General features: G+C 35.4%; 1 long non-coding RNA gene across 1 annotated transcript; it reads left to right on the forward strand.

Annotated features, from left to right (window-relative positions):
• The first annotated feature begins 6 nt into the window (after positions 1–6).
• LOC124887336 lies at positions 7–3,298 on the forward strand. Its single transcript, XR_007044853.1, has 2 exons — positions 7–407; positions 1,557–3,298. It is a non-coding gene; the product is annotated as an uncharacterized LOC124887336 (long non-coding RNA).
• Positions 3,299–7,665: the final 4,367 nt, after the last annotated feature.

The following is a 7,665-nucleotide window of genomic DNA, read 5'->3' on the forward strand; positions in this document are numbered from 1 at the left end:
TCATACAGCTTAACAAAATTTATTATTGTGACCTTTATTCTGGTTTGAAATAATTTATATATATAACAGGATTACTTAACTATGCAAAAGAGAGAAACCCACTGCACAAAGCATCCCACACTATTAGGGTCTAGGGAAGGGCCGCACGGCAAGGGGTGTGATGTTCAAATGAAAATGATGGAAAAAAATGTTTACTATCTAATGGAATTTATGGTCTCAAATGTCATTAGAATGTTGTTATTATCTGCAGACTGCATCTTTATTGCACATAGATGCTTGTTGTTGTCAACTACAGGCTACTATGCTACTAAAGCTGCTACTTAGCTTGCTGTTGTTGGAGTGAACTTTTAAAAGAATTAATATCTCCATGTTCCTTTGAAGGAAGCTACATCAACTACCAATATCAGGTAAGAAGCATTAACTGTAGTATATTTATGGAGTTGTTATACACTTGTCATTTTTGTTCCATTAAGGCTCCTTATTAATTTTACTACTACTTTTTATACTTTCACGCTTTAATTTCTTTCTCCTTTTTACCTTTGGCCTGAGGATAAAAAAAGTATAGCTGATAAAGAATGATCAGTTGAAAACATGAGAGAGTTGTATCTGTAACTAGGTAATCTTTAGGAGAAAAGGCTAAAAGTTTATGATAATAACTACTATGTCTGATATGCAGTTGTTTCCTTCACATATATGAAACAGTTAGTGTTTGCATTATTCCTAGTGCACATTGACGATTGTGATAAAACCATAGACTAAAGTACATAAAACCTTTCTCAACAATACTGAAGTTTAACCTTTAATTCCTTTATATTTGTATTACAACCTTATAACCTTAACGGCCACCGTTTAAGCTTATAACCTTATATTAGTAAACAACCTTATAACCTTAACAGCCACCGTTTAACCTTATAATCTTTTAACCTTAACGGCCACCGTTTAACCTTATAACCTTATAAACTTAACGGCCACCGTTTAACCTTATAACCACCATTAAGGAAAAAACATTATATTATTAAACAACCTTATAACTTTAGCGGACACCATTTAACCCTATAACCTTATATTAGTAAACAACTTTATAACCTTATAACCTTAACGGCCATTATTTAACCTTATAACCACCGTTAAGTAAACAACCTTATATTAACAAACAACCTTATAACCTTAACGGTCATCTACCGCTACATTAGTAAACAACCTTATAACCTTAACGACCACCGTTTAACATTATAACCTTATATTAGTAAACAATCTTATAACCTTAATGGCTACCATTTAACCTTATAACCTTATAAAATTAACGGCCACCGTTTAACCTTTTAACCATCATTAAGTACAAGTGTGAGAAGTAAGTATTATACTTTTTCCTTTTCCCTTAGTTTGTATTGTATGATCAATCTGCTATTTCAAGTTCCTTGTTGGGCATTCCTTTTTTACAGTTAAATTTTGTATCTATTTAGTAATATTCATTTGAAATTGTGGCATTGTTGGTTGATTGATTGACTCAACAAAAAATAAATTGGTTTTCCAATTCTTTGTTGGTTAAATTGCAGGTTATGAAGGTGGTCCTATCATTTTGTTGTAGGTTATAAAGGTTCTTATCCTGAATCACTACTTAGAATATCAGTATCTGTAAGTTTGATAATTGCATTTTATTAGTTTGACAAATAGGAATTATGTGGCAAGACTGCTTGAAATCATTGACATGAATGAGTTGCTTCATTGAACGAGTTGCATAAAACTAGTATTTAGAAGTTTTATACAAATATGAAGACATATTTCTTGAGTTTCTTTTGTAAAAGTTAATCTAGTGTAGAAACTGATCAATTTGTATATCACTTTAAAATTTGTAAAAATGTAACTCTTTGTCATGTAGAACAAATACAGTCAATTGAATTTTCAAGTTAACCATGAACGAAAAGTAACATTTCTTTGGTTGCATTTCCGGAGTTTTGAGTTCGGTGTTAGTATACTTTCTACCATATTTAGATAATCACATCACCTGTGATGTTGAATTCTTGTTCTTTATTATACTCTTATTAATAGGTTGTTCTTTCCTTTTGTCTGCATAATCATTTAGCTTTTGAGTTTGTCAAACATATTGTACATATACTAGAGCTCCAATCAAATTTGGTGGACAGCTAAGTTTCAGACTTTTGTTTGTTTTCGTTAACCTTGAATAGGATCTGACTCATGCTTCCCCCCTCTCAAAGTTGTTTTCCCTTTCACTATTTTTCATTTTATGGAATGAAAATTGGTAAGTAGGAGGTAAAAGTTAGTTATATCCTTTTCTTCTCCTACTCTTGGGTAAGTTTCCTATTGAACATTCCTCTGAATGCGTCTAATTAGTTCTCCTATGTGGTTGTTCCAAATATTATTTTTCTAAAAGTTTCATTTTGCCTCTGGAGATTGTTTTCGTACCTGGCTTTTGACAAAGGTAAGCTATTTATCTTTTATAATGGGATACTCTTTTATTTTTAAGAATGCTCTTAAGTTTTGTATCTAACTCTTGCTGTGTATATTACTTATAAATTCTTCTTGCTGTTTTATTCTATACAGGACCTTGTTTGGATTTTGAAGAATATTGTTGAAGAGGCTACTCTCTATGTTTTCTAGTTTGTAGCTTTATTTACCTATTAAGGGCATATCATACTCATTCTTCTCAAGCGGTTGTGGCCATGCTGTTTTGTTGAACCATGTCAATCTTTACTCTGAATTAGGATTAAACAAATGTAGAAATTAGGGAAAGCTTAGAGAAGTCCACTGCCGATGAAGTCTAAAATGTAGAAATGTAGCAATTGTCTAATTTTCATGGAAATTAAAGTCTGATATTTCTGGGAAAATTTTTAGCTCTGCAAAAGATAGATAATAGACAGAAATGACCTTATCGAGCTTCTTCCTTATGTTGATAAGCTTTATTAAGAAGGTTCTTGAAGTTCAAGGACTTCATGCTTTTCCTTGTCTATAACAAGGGTGTTATCTGTTTGTCTGTAGAGATAACATGCTATCTGAACTTACTGTGAATCTATTTGATATTTTATTTTTTGAACTTGCAGTAACTTGAACAATCATGAATCTACAAGGGTGTTCAAGAAATCATCAGAAAGTTAAAGAACTTTGTTTCAGCTGGATCACATGCAACTTTACGGAAAAAACAGATGCTAGAACATAAGAAGAAGAATACAGGCTACATAGAATTTCTTGAAACTTATCACGACTAGAACTTGATAGTATGTAAAAACTTAACTAATTATTTGAGTACTTAAAATACATTTTGCTTGAGTTTAGATTACTAGTTTAATTTGTTCCATATTTTGGATTATGTGATTATTAATGAATGATTTTGTTTTCTGATGTGTGTATAATTGTTTATTGTAATTTATTATGTATGTAATACTAATTTACAATACGTCGCAATAGATGTTGTTGCAATAGATACTATTGCAAACGTCTTAATAGATGTTGTTGCAACGGTTTATCGTTGCAATAGCTTCTATTGCAATAGTTAGTAACCGTTGCAATAGATGAAAATAGGGGTCTCGGTAAGTCAAAAAGTAAGCATTGCCATAGGTCAAGCTATGGTAACGGTTGCAACCATTGCAATAGATAAAAATAGGTGTCTCAATAAGTCAAAAAATAACCATCGCCATAGGTCAAGCTATGGCGACGGTTTTAGATAACCTTCGCCATAGCTTGACCTATGGCGACGATTCATACAACCGTCGCATAAACCGTTGCCATAGATCTACCACAACACCCACCTATAGGACGGTTGTTGAACCGTTGCGGTAGAGCTATGGCAACGATTTTTCTATCTATTGCAACGGTTTTACAACCGTCACCATAGGGGTAGTTTCTTGTAGTGAGGCCACCTTTTCACCACTGCAACCTTTTGAGGATCCACGATGATACTCTCACTAGAAATAATATGACCCAAGAAAGTTACAGCATTCAACCAAGTTGTTCCTATAAGGTCTGCAAAACTACACGGAGGTGATTCACATGGTCCACCTCACTTTTGGAATACACCAAGATGTCATCAATAAACACAATGACAAAAAGATCTAAGAACTGTCTGAATGTTATCAAATTCATAAATGCCATTGGGGCATTAGTTCAACCACATGACATAACCAAGAATTCAAAGTGCCCATACTAAGTACGAAAAGCCATATTAGGGATATCCTCATCCCTAATCTTAAACTAATGATACCTAGACCGAAGGTGCATCTTAGAAAAGAACTTAACACCTTACAACTGATCAAACAAGTCATCTATCCTTGGAAAAGGATACTTGTTCTTGCCCATTACCTTATTTAACTATCGATAGTCAATGCACATCCAAAGGGAATCATCCTTCTTGTACATAAAAAACATTAGTGCACCCCATGGGGATATACTAGGACAAATAAACCCCTTATCCAGGAGATCCTTAAGTTTCTCCTTAAGTTCCCTCAACTCAGTCAGAGCCATTCTATAAGGAGGATTAGATATGAGTCGAGTGCCTGGAACCAAATCAATACCAAACTCAATTTTCCTATCCAGAGCAACACCAGGAAGATCATCCCAAAAACTCAAGAAACTCATTTACCACCAGAACCGAGTGAAAAAGGACCCTCTGAGTTAGAATCTTTTACCCAGACAAAGTGATAAAGACACCTTTCGAAGATTAATCTCTGAGCTCTAAGATAAGAAAGAAACCTACTCCTAGGAGCTAGGGAACCACCCTCCCGCTGTATAACCAATTCACCACAGAACGTAAAAACAACCTTACAAGTTCGACAATATAAGGATGTGTGATAAGAGTGTAACTAATCCATCCTCATAATAATGTCAAAATCCACCATATCTATCTCAAATAGATCTACCAAGGTTTTCTTGCTACCAACAGATACAAGACACCCTCTATAAACTCTTTTAGCAATAACCGAGTCACCTACCAGGGAAGGAATAGAAAAAATACCTAAAACAACCTCAAGATCAAAACCAAAACACAGAGCCACATATGGGGTCACATAGGAAAGAGTGGACCCCGAATCAAGCAAACAATACACATCACTAGAAAAGTATTGTAACATACCAGTCACAACATTAGGTGATGCCCTAAATTCCTATCGAGATGCAAGAGCATACAACCTATTCTGACCAGAAGAAGGAGCAGATGTAGAAACAACACCACTAGGTGCAAAAGCAAAAGATAAAGAAACTAAAACTTTGAAGGCTCCTGAAGCACCCTTACGAACCAGACAGTTTATGAGCATATGGATTGGCTGGCCACATTTAAAATATTTGTCCCTCCCTTCTTCACAAAATCCCCAATGAAGATGATTGTATAATTGGTAAGAAGGACAAGAAGAAGCTGACTGTGCCATACTCACCTAAGATTTGGCACCATGTTCCCAAAATTATCACCACCTTGCTGACGCTTGTCACTCGACTACTTTGAGTAAAGAGAGCTAGCAGTAGAGAAGGAATTGAAACTCCCCCACTTCTTCTTTGGCCATTTGTCGCCATCCCAACCATCCTGATATTGAGCACCACCTTACTCAAAGAACCTACTTCTCTAACCCTGCCTTTCCCCAAACTCTGCATGTTTTCTTTTTTCATTCTCCACCTACTGCATCTGAACAACCAACCTCAAAATATTCATATCCTTAATTAGCAAAGTAGTCTTGCTTTCAAGGATCAAATCTCGAGATAGACCAGAAGTGAACTTTCTCATCCTCACCCTTATATCATCCACAAAATCTAGAGCATACCTTGACAATTGATGAAATTTTAAGGTATACTTCTTGAAAGACATTTTTCCTAGCTTAAGATTCATAAACTTCTCCATCTTTCCTTCCCTCAGCTCCAGAGAAAAAAAGCAATCCAGGAAGGTGTTACAAAAGGCCTCTCATAAAGAAATCTCTTCCACATTACCTCAATCCCCATCTGACTCCTCGTACCATTTGTATGCAATATCTTTGGGTTGATAAGCTATAAAATTTACCCTTTCATATTAGTGGCCTGCATCACTCTAAATATTTTCTCTATTTTATCCAAGAAACCCTGAGGATCCTCCTCTACCTTTACACCAGTAAAAGTAGGAGGATTCATTTTTATGAGCTAGCCAACCCTTGTAGCCTCAGTAGATACACTAGATACTTCCCGCTCAGCCTGAGCAACAACCAACTGAGCAAAAGTATGAATCAACTAACAAAATTCCACATTAATCAGCTTACCTTGAGGAGGGCTAGTAGTAATTGGAGAAACTTTAGAACAATCAGGAATAGGACCCCGAGATTGAGTGCAAATTCTAGGTGTAGGGACTACTCCATCAAAATCATCCCCAGATGGGACAGAAGTATTTCCTTGTATTCTAGATCGATGAGGCATGATCTAAAAAGAGAACAACCAAGGACTAGAGAAAATTTCAGGACTTGGACTCAAGCTTGAAAATAGAATACCAAGAAAGTAAAACATTCCTAAATGCCTTGTAGTATCTCTCTTATGAGTGTGGTGTTCTACACACCCCTAAAAGAGACTCTAATAGACACGAATTTATGGACTTCTAAGAAGGTAGAGTTTAATGGATGGTTCCTGCATTGTGTGGGGATACTGCCACCTAAAGATGGGTTAGAGAGTGAACTCTAGCATCAACTCAAGATAAGGATAAAATAATGCCAACCAATAAAACCAAATAAACTAACTATATAAATAAAAACCATATATATATATATTACCATGTCATGCAAAGGAACTGGGTCTAGCATGAATTTAAAACCATTAACCTGGGTATGTGAATCTTAACCATCCTTAACCACCCACGGTCTATATAGGTCCAGTGTAATCCTCTGAACGAGCCCCGATGCTTATAGTCATACAAACCGGAGATACCATAAGAGTAAGGGATTCCCAAGTACGCTCACCCTCCATAATACATGTGTACAATATACTTAGAGGATTCCCGCATATCTTATAGTGTCATAAAAGGGTCTCCATGCCCTACCCCTCATGTTGGCAAACATAAGTTTTCAGTGTTCGTTCATTGAACTCCCATCTTCATGATTAGCTATCACACCCTGCCATTATTGCCCAATTAAAACCATTTCCAACAAACCAAACCATTATTATTAACTGAGGCTATACATAGTGGTATCATCATACCGACTATAACTTGCAAGTATTAGTCTTAGCCAAATTTTTTAAGGTAAAGGGATTCCCTTGTACCCATCTACCAAGTTAACATAGGGGAGTCCCATAGACCCCATAAGTATTCCATTATTAAGTTTCTTGGAAGAGTCCCATGTAACCCACAAGTTGTTCATTAATATGTTTACTTGGGGGATTCCATTGTACCCCATAAGGAGTCCAATTAACCATAACCATGGCCAAAAAACTATTCCCTTTAAACTATTCCAATCCATTTAACCTTTTAGGGTTCCATTACCAAGTTTAAACCATGCATAAGTTCCATTAAAATCCAATAATGTAGTGAAAGCATTCTGATAGGTATTTTATCAAACATATTGGGGGCATAGTATTTTCAAAACCAAAACCAATTACCAAATAACCATTCTTGTGCTACCAATTATCCAAAACCACTATTAAAGCATATAAAACTATAACTAAAACCTAGGAAAACCATAACCAAGCATTCATAACAAAAAAACCAAAATT

Source organism: Capsicum annuum, chromosome 9 (assembly GCF_002878395.1).
Source record: "Capsicum annuum cultivar UCD-10X-F1 chromosome 9, UCD10Xv1.1, whole genome shotgun sequence".
Lineage (NCBI taxonomy): Eukaryota > Viridiplantae > Streptophyta > Magnoliopsida > Solanales > Solanaceae > Capsicum > Capsicum annuum.